The 13,288-nt window shown below is 36.6% G+C and overlaps 1 pseudogene; it reads left to right on the plus strand.

Annotated features, from left to right (window-relative positions):
• The first annotated feature begins 5,570 nt into the window (after positions 1-5,570).
• LOC120114719 lies at positions 5,571-12,264 on the plus strand (annotated as a pseudogene).
• The last annotated feature ends 1,024 nt before the right edge of the window (positions 12,265-13,288 follow it).

Consider the following 13,288-nt stretch of genomic DNA (forward strand, 5'->3'; position numbering starts at 1 on the left):
TGCACTTTCAGAAATCGTGTCAAGGTGGAGATTTGTTAGAGTTTGACTTGAATTCAAAGTGGAACAAATTAATTAATATATAAATATTGGGAAAGTAGAAAATCCAATTTGATTAAAAGTAGAAAATTTTATTAAAGTAGATTTCTACTTTATTTAGTTTTCCTTCGTAATCAAGTATATATCCCTATAAATAGATACTATGTATTAGGATACATTAACTGTAATTATTTAGATGCTTTAATTTGTTTTTAATATGATTAGTTAGTTAACATTATAGCTATATATAAACAGCTTTGTAACCTTCTTTGCATGCAAGTGAAAAAAAGCATTCTTTCATTTCCAGTTTCTTGTTTGTTATATGGTATCAAAAGTTTATTTTTTACGTTTCATCATGGTCGATTCCTTAAATTATAGTTTCGATAATGGGGCAAATCCCTATTATTTGCATCAATCTGATAATCATGGTATGATATTGGTGAGCCGGCTGCTTTCCAATGATAACTTTCATAGTTGAAAAAGATCGATGATGCTTGCCCTCTCTTCCAAGAATAAACTTAGTTTCATTGATGGTTCTATTCCAGCTCCTGATTCGTCCATGGTAAATCAGTTCATCACTTGGATAAGAGCCAACAATTTGGTTAATTCTTAGTTTATTAATTCAGTTTCAAAAGACATTGCTGCGAGTTTGCTGTATCATGCAACTGCAGTTGAAATATGGAAAGATTTGGTTGATCTCTTCCAACAATCGAATAAGCCATGATTGTTTCATTTAAATAAGCTCATGCAAGATCAAATGTCAGTAAGTAATTACTACACTCAGTTAAAGATTGTGTGGGATGAATTGTTTTCGATTCGACAATTATGTAGTTGTCTCCAGTGTACTTGTGGAGGAGTACAACGTATGCTTGCTGAACAACAACAAGAACAAGTCATTCAATTTTTAATGAGGTTGAATGAATCTTATGATCATATCAGGGGGCATATTCTTTTAATGGATCCCCTTCCTCCTATTGCAAAGGTGTTTTCTTTGGTTGTTCAATAAGATAATCAAAGAAATATGCAACCTATTCATCCTATTTCTAAGCCTAACTTTGTTGTCAAGGCTCATTCTGGCATTAGTAATAGTAATAACATACCCTTGTGTAGCCATTATAATATTCTTGGTCACACAAAGAACATGTGTTATAAGTTGATTGGTTATTTGCCTGGTTATAATTCCAAGAATTGGTATTCTTCAAATTCTTCTCATGGTAAAGGTACCCAAGTGGCTCACACCAACTCTGTTGTTTCTCAGCAATGTTCTTCTACAATCCCTGAAGCTTTTTCTCATGAGCAATGCCAGCAATTGATTTCCATGCTAACTTCTCAGTTACAAATTGCATCTTCTTTGGATATTCCTACCACTTCAATTAATAATGCCATGTAAGGTAAGATTATGTCACACATAAATGGTTCATGTGTTGGGGTGTCTGATTATTGGATTTTAAATTATGGGGCTTCAAGGCATATATGTTATTCAAAGACTCTTTAAATCTTTATTTCCCATAACAAGTTGTTCAGTCACCTTGCCTAATGGATCCACTATTCCAGTTAGCTTTGCAGGCACAGTTCAGTTTTCTTCTGATCTTGTTTTACATGATGTGATGTTTGTTCTGGCTTTTCGCTTCAATATGCTTTCAGTGAGTGAATTGTTGAAATCTTCTGATCTAAATACTTTGTTTTGCAAAATGGATTGTTTAATTCAGGGCCTTCATCGAGTGATTGGGAAGGGTGAGATGGTTCAAGGACTTTACTTGCTGCAGATGTCTTCTTTCAAATCCAATATTTCATGTAATAGTGTTTCTAGTGATTTGTTTAGATATTCACATAATAATTTGGGTCATCCTATTTTTAATGTTATGCATCCTCTTAAAGATGTTTTGTCTCTCAAGAATATAAAAATGCAAGATCCTTGTCAAATTTTCCCATAGGCCAAGCAACAAAGATTATCATTTCCTGTTTTTTGTTCTCATACCACACGACTTTTTGAATTAATTCACTGTGATATATGGGGACTTTATAAGAACAAAATGTATCCTGGTCAGACTTAATTTCTTACTTTGGTTGATGATTTTTTGAGATCCACCTGGGTTTATTTGCTACAACACAAATCTGATGCCAGTACAATCATACCTGCCTTTATATCCATGATAAAGAAACAATTTGAGATTAATATAAAGGTTTTCAGGTCTGATAATGCTCCTGAATTAAATTTCACTGAGTTGTTTGTTAGCTTGAGTATAGTTCATCAGTTCTCATTTGCGAAAACACCTCAACAAAACTCTATAGTTGAAAGGAAACATCAATATTTATTGGTTGTTTCTCGTGCTTTGTATTTTCAATCAAATTAAGTTTTGAGGTGATTGTTTATTCATTGCCACTTATTTAATTAATAGACTTCCATTGCCTGTGTTGAACAATAAATATCCTTATGAAGTTCTGTATGGTCATATACCAAATTACAGTCGACTACGAGCTTTTGGTTGTCTTTGTTTTGTTTCCACATTGAAGTCCCAACAAGATAAGTTTTCAGCTCGTGCTCTGCCTGCTGTTTTTCCTTAGATATCCTCCATGTGTGAAGGGGTATCATGTATATGTGTTAAAAAGTCAGAAAATCATTGTTTTTCGCAATGTGGTTTTTCATGAAGGCCTGTTTCCTTTTCAAAATGTAAACTTGTTTGATCATTCTGTTGATATTTCCAGGATTTTTGCTTACCAAAAGTTTTACATGACATGGTTAATCCTTCACATGTACCCGAGCTTAAACATGATGGTTCCATATCCATTCAACAGCTTTCTCTTGGGCCTGCTGACTCAAATGATGATGCTTCATTGCATGTTGATACTGTTGTTTCAGTACCAATTCGACGATCTTCTCGTATTATTTAGAAGCCATCATATCTTCAGTATATTATTATAACAATGCTTCTTCTGAATGTTTATATCCTATTGAAAATTTTGTCTCCTCTTCAAAACATTCAACTGAGTATGGAGTTTTTGTTTCTAATATCTCATCCACTATTCAGCCATATTTTTATCATCAAGCTATCAAGTCTTCTAATATCTCATCCACTATTCAGCCATATTTTTATCATCAAGCTATCAAGTCTCTAACTTGGAAAAGTTCTATGGATGATGAACTTCGAGCTATGGAGACTCTTGACACATGGACCATTGTTCCCTTACCCGATGGAAAGAATGATGTTGATTGCAAATGGGTTTACCATGTAAAGTATAATACTAATGGATCGATTGATTGTCATAAAGCCTGGTTGGTTGCTAAGGGTTTTACACAAGTTGAGGGTATTGATTACATGGATACATTCTCACTTGTTGCAAAGATGACTTCATTTCGGGTCTTGCTTTCTCTTGCAACAACACGTAAATGGCATTTGCTATAACTGGATGTAAATAATGCCTTTTTAAATGGCATCTTAGATGAGGAGGTCTACATGAAACTACCTCCTGGATACAAGCCTGAGCTTAAGGGATCTAATATGGTTTGCAGACATCGTAAGTCCATTTATGGTCTCAAGCAAGCGTTCATGCAATGGTTCACTATTTTTTCTAATGTTTTTCTTCAGCTTGGCTTTCAACAGTCTCCCTTTGAACATTCTTTGTTTACAAAAGGTTTTGGAGATGGATTTTTTGCTCTTCTAGTCTATGTAGATGATATTATTCTGGCTGGGGAAAACTTATAGTTGCTTTATGAGATTCGAGGTCTTTTAGAACAACACTTGAAACTAAAGGAGTTGGGACCTTTACGTTACTTTCTTGGCTTTGAAATAGCTAGGAATAGTTCTGGTATTGTTTTATCTCAAAAGAAATACGCATTGCAACTGTTGGAGGATACAAGTTGCTTAGGTGCTAAACCAGTCGAATTGCCCGTGTTACTAATACCAGGCCGTACATTGTTCATATTGTGCATTTGTTAAGCCATTTCGTCTCTTCTCCTTGCTTGCCTCACATGACAGCTTTGAAGCATCTTTTAGCATACATAAAAAATTCTCCTGGCCTTGGCTTACTTTTTCCGGTTCAGTCCACTGATCAATTAAGTATATTTGTTAATTCAGGTTATAGCTCTTGTCCTGATACACGACGTTCCATGACAGGTTTTTGTGCTTTCTTTGGAAATAGCTTGGTGTCTTGGAAATCAAAGAAACAGGCGGTTGTTAGTCGATCTTCTTACGAGGCTGAATATCGAGCCATGGCTATGGCTACTTGTGAAGTGGTTTGGCTTGTTTCTTTGCTCTCTTTGTTTCATGTGGTTGTTGATCATGCAAGGTTATATTTTGATAACCAGGAAGCAATTAATCTTGCAACAAATCAAGTATTTAATGAACAATGCATGTTGAGGTTGATTGTCATTTTGTAAGGGACAAAGTGAAGGCTGGGCTTTTGAAGCTATTTCATGTTCGCTCTTCATAACAGTTGGCTAATATCTTCACAAAGACTCTTTGGCCTCCCATGCATCGTGGTTTTATTGCCAAGCTGGGTCTTCTTAATATCCATGCACTTCCAGCTTGAGGGGAGGGTATTAGGATACATTAACTGTAATTAGTTAGCTTCTTTAATCTGTTTTTAATACGGTTAGTTACTTAACATTATAGCTTTATATAAACATCTTTGTAACTTTCTTTGCATGCAAGTGAAAGAAAGCATTCTTCATTTCGAGTTTCTTGTTTGTTATACTAAGGGTCAGGGTTAGAAATCAAGTTCTTTTCTTTCATCAAATTCTTCTTGTATTTTCTTCCTTCGTATTAGTAAAATTCTTCTTCTCTGCCCATGATTTTTCCCTTTTGGGTTTTCCACGTAAATCCTATTGTTCTTTATTTTTTTTCGATCATGTTTATTTGTTTGCCGATAATCATCATTCAGATTTTATAACACAAACAAGTCGTTCACAGCTTGGTTCAACAATTGATTTACAAGGACAATCTTAGTTGGCAATGGATAATTAGGTGGGATCTTCTCAACAAGAATTTGTTAATTTATTGAATGGTAGGCGTTGATGAATAGGAAATGCAGTCTCGGCAAGGAATGTGTTTATTTACTACAATGCTATGTATTAAAATACAAAAAAAAAAAAATTAAACTTGGTACGCATGTGTGCGGGTGATGAAGGTAAGGTACCCACCTTCCTCTCGTGCGTTCTACTGCGCCTATTTATCAATGGCGGCTCACACTTCCTCGCCTTCAATTATCAGTGGCATGGACGCCATGGAGCCAAAACAGAACCTGCTATATAATAGTGCAGTAAATAAATGGAGCTGATCTTTTTCTTTTTCTCTCACTTTCGATTCATGTTATATCTCGAAGAATGGAAGACAACCAAAAACACTTCATGGGTTATTAACAGTTGACGTAACGACATTTTACAGCATTGTGGGCCAAACTATCCACATCTAAATCTCCTTTTTCTTTTTATATGTCTTTATCCGAATTCTTAAAATGTATATTCATATCACCATCTCATTCCCCAACTTTGCCATCCTCACCTTTGCTTAATCTCTTGTAGAAAACCGTTTCTTTTGTTCGTTTTTATCTCAAGTCTTTGCTCCAATGGCTGATATCAGTGGTTCAGCTTCCGCGAACAGAATGTTGTGGTCGGTTCCTGAAAGACTACAGCTGCATGCATGTGACCATGTTGGCCTTGCAGATGTTGTTTCCAGAGCTGCCCTTAATATGGGAGTTAGCAAACTTGTTTTCCCAGTTTATAGGAATAACATTTTTTTGCTTCTGCTCCTTCCCTTTGCATATTTTCTTGAAAAGTAAATCATACAGACCATAATAACCTCATTGAATTTCGATTTCAAAACCCTAACTTGTTTTTCATTCTCTATACAGGAAGGAGAGACCTCCCATTACTCTCAGTTTTCTTTTACTGTTCTTCCTCCTCGCTCTTGTAGGGTACGCATGATATTCATCCCTTTAAAATAAAAAAATGAGAACGAAATTCTTCAAAGTTCAAAGCAAAAACTAACCGGTTCTATTTCCTTTTTTTAATTAACGAGACAGAATAACAGCAAATCAAGGCTTCTACTTGCTGGAGTTAGATAACACATCACCAACCTTTGCATCAGTAATCCAGAACTCTGTCCCACCCAATACATTTCTCATGGCAGCCATACTACGGTAATGTTGAAAGAAAGTAAAGAGACTAAACTACAACACTCAAAACCAGAAGAATGCTTTCTTTCTCATTGCTTAATACTTCCCTTTACACAAGTTATATAGACAACATCCATACGGTTATACATAGCTGCTAACAACCCTAACCAACTAACAACCTAACTACACCATGCCACGTGAGGAGCTATAACTGCAGCTTCCAGCTTACTCCAACATTCTTCCTACTTTCTCTCCTCTCCTGATCTTCAACACAGCTTCACACACAGGTTCTCACGAAACTCTTCAAATGCATTTCGAGCCAAAGACTTAGTCAGGCCATCTACAATCTAATGAACAGTAGGCACATAGTTGACACATAGTTGTTTTGCTGCAACTTTCTCTCTAACTAAATGTATGTCAAGGTCAACGTTCTTGGTATGAGCATGATAGACAGGGTTCACATTCATAGCCACAACACTGGTGTTGTCACACCATATAACCGACTCCTCTTTCTAACAGACACCAAGCTTTGCAAGTAAGGCTCCAATCCAGACCACATTTGTTGTAGTGTCAGCAACACTCTTGTACTCAGCCTCCATTGTAGAGCCAGACACGGACTTCTGTTTCTTTGAGCTCCAAGCAACCATATTGTTACCAACAAAAACTCTATGCCCAAACACATATCTTTTGTCATCAAGACTACCACCCAAGTCTGCATCTGTAAGGGCAATAACTTTCACTCCAGCTCCAGCAGCAGAAAACACTAGACCAAAGTTCACCGTGCCAACCAAGTATCGTAAAATCCATTTTACTGCAATCATATACGATTGACGTGGTGAATGCATATACTGTGCAACTTTATTTACACAGAAAGCAATGTCTGGCCTTGTATGGCAAACATAAAGTAGCCCTCCAACAATGTTGTGATAGTTGTGTGCATCAGTAATTAGTTCCCCATCATCACGACGCAACTTGGTGGTTACTACCATGGGAGTAGGTGTAGGGGAAGCTTTCAACATATTAGCTTTCTCCAAGAGCTCAAGAAAAAACTTCGTTTGTGACAAGACAAGACAATGACTAGTTCGTTTGACTTCAATTCCCATGAAATAGGAAAGTTGGTCGAGATCCTTTAGTGAAAATCTATCACTCAGCAGCTGTACTACTTCATCTATCTCAATGCTCGAATGCCCTGTGATGATTATATCATCAAAATACACAAGTATATACATGTAGTGCACACCCATTTTCTTGACAAACAAAGACACATCAGCTCATGATTCTTTAAAACCAATATCCAACAAACTATCTCAAAGCTTGGTATGCCAACTTCTGGGTGCCTATCGTAGCCCATAGAGTGCATTCTTTAATCGACAAACAAGCTTACTTCCATCAGGAGTAGTTTGTTCAAAACCTGGAGGTTGTTGCATGAAGACCACTTTATGAAGATCACCATTCAAAAACACATTGTTTACATCTACTTGTCGTAGAGCCCAGTTGTTCAGTACTGCTAGTGAAAGAATAACATTCAAGGTGGAGAATTTAACCATAGGGCTAAGCGTGTCTCTAAAGTCATGGCCAGGAATTTGTGAGAATCCTTTAACAACCAAGCATGCCTTGTAACGATGAATCGAGCCATCAGGATTTTTCTTGAGTCTAAACAGCTATTTACAGCCTACAACTTTCCTTCCATCTAGTAAACTAGTGAGCTCCCAAGTTCTATTGCGTTGAAGTGCATTATACTTCTCATGAACTACTGCTTTCCACTCTGAAGATTTAAATGCTTCATACACATTACATGGGACATCATCAACAACAGAACCGATATAAACTTTGGTTTAAACACCCCGCATTTGCTACGAGTCATCATAGGGTGAGTGTTGCCATGACTTACTTCATTTCCAGCACCAGCACTTATAGCCATGTCATCAGTATGTTGTTTTGGGTCCATCTCGTGCTCTACACTTTCACCACTACCACACGTAGTGTGTACATGTAACTGTCCATCAGTGATAAAAGAAACCTCGGTTCTACCCATACCATGAGAACCACCAGGTACATGCATGCTTTCTGATGAACTACTGTCAGCATTTGTTGACAGCCTACAATTTTCAGGTTGTTGAGCCCTAAACTTGGTGACATTAGTAACAAGCTCAAGCGTTCGAGATTGTTTTTCACTTGTGGCTGCAATAGAACTCCTTTCATGATTATCTATAAAAGGAAACACAACTTCATTAAGCACTACATGCCTAGAAATGTTAACACATCCATCACTTGCTAAACACTAGAATCTCTTGTACTGAGTACTGTATCCTTGAAACGTACACAACTGAGACCAAAACTCAAGCTTGTGATGCAAGAATGGTCTTAGGTATGGAAAACATCTACAGCCGAACACTCGCAGCCCACTATAATATGGAATTTTACCATACAACAGCTCAAATGAGACTTATCCTGTAGCACTCTCGATAGTAACCTATTAACGAGGTGCACATTTGTCTGAATAGTATAGGACCAAAACTTAATGGACATAAAGGCTTGAGTAATCAATATTAGGGTCATTTCAACAAGGTGCATATGTTTTCATTCAACCACTCCATTTTATTCAGACGTATGAGGACAAGTAAGGTGATGAAGAACACTATCCTTGCTTAATTCATCTGTCAATGGCCGAAATACTCCTCCCCAATCGATTTGAAGAGCTTTAACAATTCCACCAAACTGAGTAGCAACCAATTGCTGAAACAAATGAAATGTTGTAACTGCTTCAGCCTTTGTTTTTAATAGACACAACCATGTAAACCGAGTGGCAACATTAACAAACGACATATAAAATCAAAAACCATTTGAAGAAATGTGGGGAGGTCCCCATAGATCAGAATATACAAGCTGTAATGGTTTAGTATACACACTATCAGATCGAGGAAATGTTAACTTATGTCTTTTACCCAAATGACAAGGAACACAATTTTTATTCACATCATGAATGGTTTTTCCATCAATTTGTTTACAAATTATCATAAGAGTATCTTAGGCAGGATGACCAAGTCGCCTATGCCAGATTTCAGACGCCTTGGAGGATGCCATGGTAGCATGCACTTCAACCACACTATCTATACTTTGAGAAATGTTAGAATTGAAAACATATAAACCATCACACTCTTCACCTCATAGCAAAACAACCTTGGTGACTTAATCTCAAACACAATAAGTTTTTGCATGAAACTCAAGAAACACATGGTTATCCCTAGAAATCTTAGATACAGAAAGTAGATTCTTAGTTATAAAATGAACATATAGAATGTCACTAAGAGACAAAGTACGTGATGAAGCAAGTAACTCAGTCTTGCCAACCATATTAACAGGCAAAGAATCACCATTCCCTACCATTAACTTACCAGGATTACTACAATTGGTGTGATGAGTGATCGAGGCCACATTGGAAGTAACATGGTGTGTTACACTAGAGTCAACCACCCATTGATCTTGGCCAGCAGTAACAACATGTGCATGAGTTTGCCCAGCAGACCTATTATCATCACGATACTTGATATTGTGACCACAACAATTACATCCATTATCACTAGATCCATTTGCAACATAATAAACTATTGAAGTTTCAGTGTTAGAGGTATGATCATCAAGTGTTATACCAAATAAGTCCTCATCGAACCGATGCCAGCACTGACTGACCAGGTGTCAATTTTTGCCATATAACTGACACTGAACCCTAGGCCTTCATCTTCCTCTGCCACGAGATATACCATGAGAGTAGGATGGACGTTTAGATCGATATTATTGCTTTTCCCGATTCTTGTTAGAATCAGAATTCACATTTTATTATGCAAGATTAACACTAATAGGCAAACACTCAGGCTGGTAATCGAAACCCTCAAACTATGTTTCAGCATCAATAAGCATGGTGCAGATGCTATCAAGTGACAGTGAATCACGCATAGCAGATATGATTGCAATGAAGGGTTGATACTCCCTTGTAAGACCCTTTAGAATGATTGCAACATGTTTAGACACAAGAATTGGACTTCCACATGAAGTTAATGCATCAATTACTTTTTTTACCTTTGTAAGATATGCTCTCGTGATATCTCCTTATTTCATGAGGGATTGAAGCTTGTAATGTAAACTCATTATAGCAGTGGTAGAACGGTTAGCAAAGAATTGCAACACTTTGTTCTATACCTGGGTTGATGTTTCAGCACCAATAAATTGAGGGATTAAGTGGGGAATAACCGTTGATAACAACCAAGAAGCTAAATCACTATCTTGGGCCAAGAACTCCACATATTCTTCATTGAGAATTGCAACTACATCTTCACCAACCACTATTTCTGGAGGAGGCAGCATCATTTTAGTCAACATTCAAGATGATGTCTCCTCACGGTGAGTAACACTTGTTGCTTCCAAAGAAGAAATTTTGTTTCATCAAGAATCAAATTCACCTTTTTGTTGGTGAAGACTTTGGTATTTCTTGAAGAAAACTTCATTGAAGTAGATGCTGAAGTAGAACTTTGATCCATGAAAAGCACGGACAACGAAAGCAAACCTTTTCCTTATTAAAGAAACCCTAAATACAATAGCAAATGATACCATGTTGAAAGAAAGTAAAGAGACTAAACTACAACTCTTAAAACCAGAAGAATGCTTTCTTTCTCATTGCTTAATACTTCCCTTTACACAAGTTATATAGACAACATCCATACGGTTATACATAGATACTAACAACCTTAACCAATTAACAACCTAACTGCACCAGTCCACGTGAGCATCTATAACTGTAGCTTCCAGCTTACTCCAACAGGTAATTAGCACAAAGTTACTCTTTTATTATAAAAATTAATTTACATGCAAATTTTGATTTTGATTGCTTTCATTTGCATGTTGTTGTATTTTCAGGATAGAGAAAGTGCGGGTAAATGGAAAATATGGGATATCAAAGGTTATGGGAATAATCTTATGTATGGGTGGAGTATCAGAGATAACTCTATATAAAGTTCCAACCATATACAGGCCAACTCCACATCTACATAGACCCACCCAAGTGTTTGTGTCATTGGAAGATGCGGATGGAAAGAACTAGACACTTGGTTGTCTGTATCTGATTGGTAATTGCTTGTTCTGGTCTAGTTGGCTGGTGTTGCAGGAACCAGTCCTAAATAAGTACCCAACTAGACTCTCTGTGACATCCTACACATGTTTCTTTGGTCTTATTCAGTTCCTCATCATTGTGGTAGTTTTTTTGAGAGAATCTCAAGCTTGGATTTTCCACTCTGGCGGAGAACTCTTCACTATTCTCTACGTAGTCAATATTTCATCACTCGTTTACTCAAACCATTCACATATATTTCTTCTTACTATTAATTCATTGAGCATGAGGAAAGTAATCTAAATAACCACCAGTACAAATAATTGCTTATAAGGCAATAATACATGTACATGGGATACAATTTACAAACCCTTAGTTGATTCTATAAGATCTCGTCTCTTGTAGTCATTTTATGCAATAATGTGTAGGGTGGTGGGTTATTTAAAATGAAATGAGAACAAAACATCTGTGTGGAAAAAAACAGGGTGTGGTGGCGTAGGGAATTGCATTCGTTGTACAGATATGGTGCATTGGAAGAGGTGGCCCTATCTTCATTTCTGTTTATCAAGCTCTTCAGACACTTACTATCGCCATCATGGCTTCCTTTGCTCTGGGAAAGAGTTCTATTTGGAAGGGTAAGTAAGAACTATGTAGGTCTTTTTCTCCCCTACATTATCTATACATTCTTTATTCAAAACTCATCAACCATATATCTATTAAAGTTACCCCCTACGTTTATATATAAAATCAACAAAATTTGTTTCATTACATTAAGCTTGTGATTAACTTGGCATTAACAAAATCTCTTCAAACACAACATTATCGGGGTTGTGTTGATCATTGTAGGATTTTACCTAGTGCTATGGGATAAAAGCCAAGGGAGAAAGTTTGCAACTCAAGACAAGGTTGCTACAATTCAGTCTACTCCAGAGCACACCAACTTCAGAACATCAAGCTATATCAATTATTCCCTCACGAAGCCATTTATTCATCTTTCTACCGAAAATGTTTAACTAGAAAACCTAACTTTCAAGCACATAGTTGGCTAGATGGAGATAGAAAAAATAACACAAAATAATAAAAGTTAAACAAATGGGAAGTTCAACGCCACTAGATGTATCAGAAAGTTTATGTGTATGATTTTAGTTTTATCTATGTGTTTTCCCTCTAGTTTGTTAATCAATGGCTTATGTAAGTAGCATATAGGGTTAAAAGAGAAGCGTTTTTTTATGAATGATGATGATTGTTGAATGATGAAGATAATGCTGACATATGTAGGTAGTTATGTAGTTATGAAGTTGTTAAGTGTTTGTTATGAGTAGTTGTTAGTTGTTTTGAGCAGTTATAGAAGTTGTATGTTGTTGTAATCTCTTGTATATAAACAGTGTTGTAGTTCAATAAAATATATGCATTTTTGCTTTATTCTTTCAATGAAGTTGCTACTCTAACATGGTATCAATCGCCATAGATCCTAGAGATTCATGCGTTATTTGATGCATAACTCTAGGTGTTTAGTTCATTACGTTATTCATATGCAAGAGAGGTTGTTCAATGATTTTGGTATGATATTTCTTCTTGTATATCGGTTATTTATGCGCTTCTTGGTTCTTGTTCTACTGAGTGTTGTTGCTGCGATGTTTACTAACAAAAAGATCAATGTGGTGTTGGATGAAAAAACTTCTTGTTGTGGAAACAACAAGTCTTACTTACTGTTCGCAATCATCAGCGTGAGCGTCTTCTTACTGGTGGTATGCAATCTCCACTGGAGATGATTGTTGATGAAGATGGCAGCCTTATTCCCAATGAAGCTTATGATGATTTTGTAGCACAGGACAATACGTTCGTGTCGTGGCTACTTTCTACCATTAGTCCACATCTTTTGTCTCAATTTGTGGGTACTGAGATAGTCGCATCTATCTGGGCTACGGTGTTGCAATACTTTGCAACTCGGTCTTCAACCTAGGTGATGAGTTTACATTGTAAACTTCAGTCTCTCAAGAAGGGAAAATATAGTATGCGTATAAACATTGCCAAGGT

The sequence above is a fragment of the Hibiscus syriacus genome, unplaced genomic scaffold, assembly GCF_006381635.1.
Source record: "Hibiscus syriacus cultivar Baekdansim isolate YM2019G1 unplaced genomic scaffold, ASM638163v2 tig00110239_pilon, whole genome shotgun sequence".
NCBI classification, from domain to species: Eukaryota; Viridiplantae; Streptophyta; class Magnoliopsida; order Malvales; family Malvaceae; genus Hibiscus; species Hibiscus syriacus.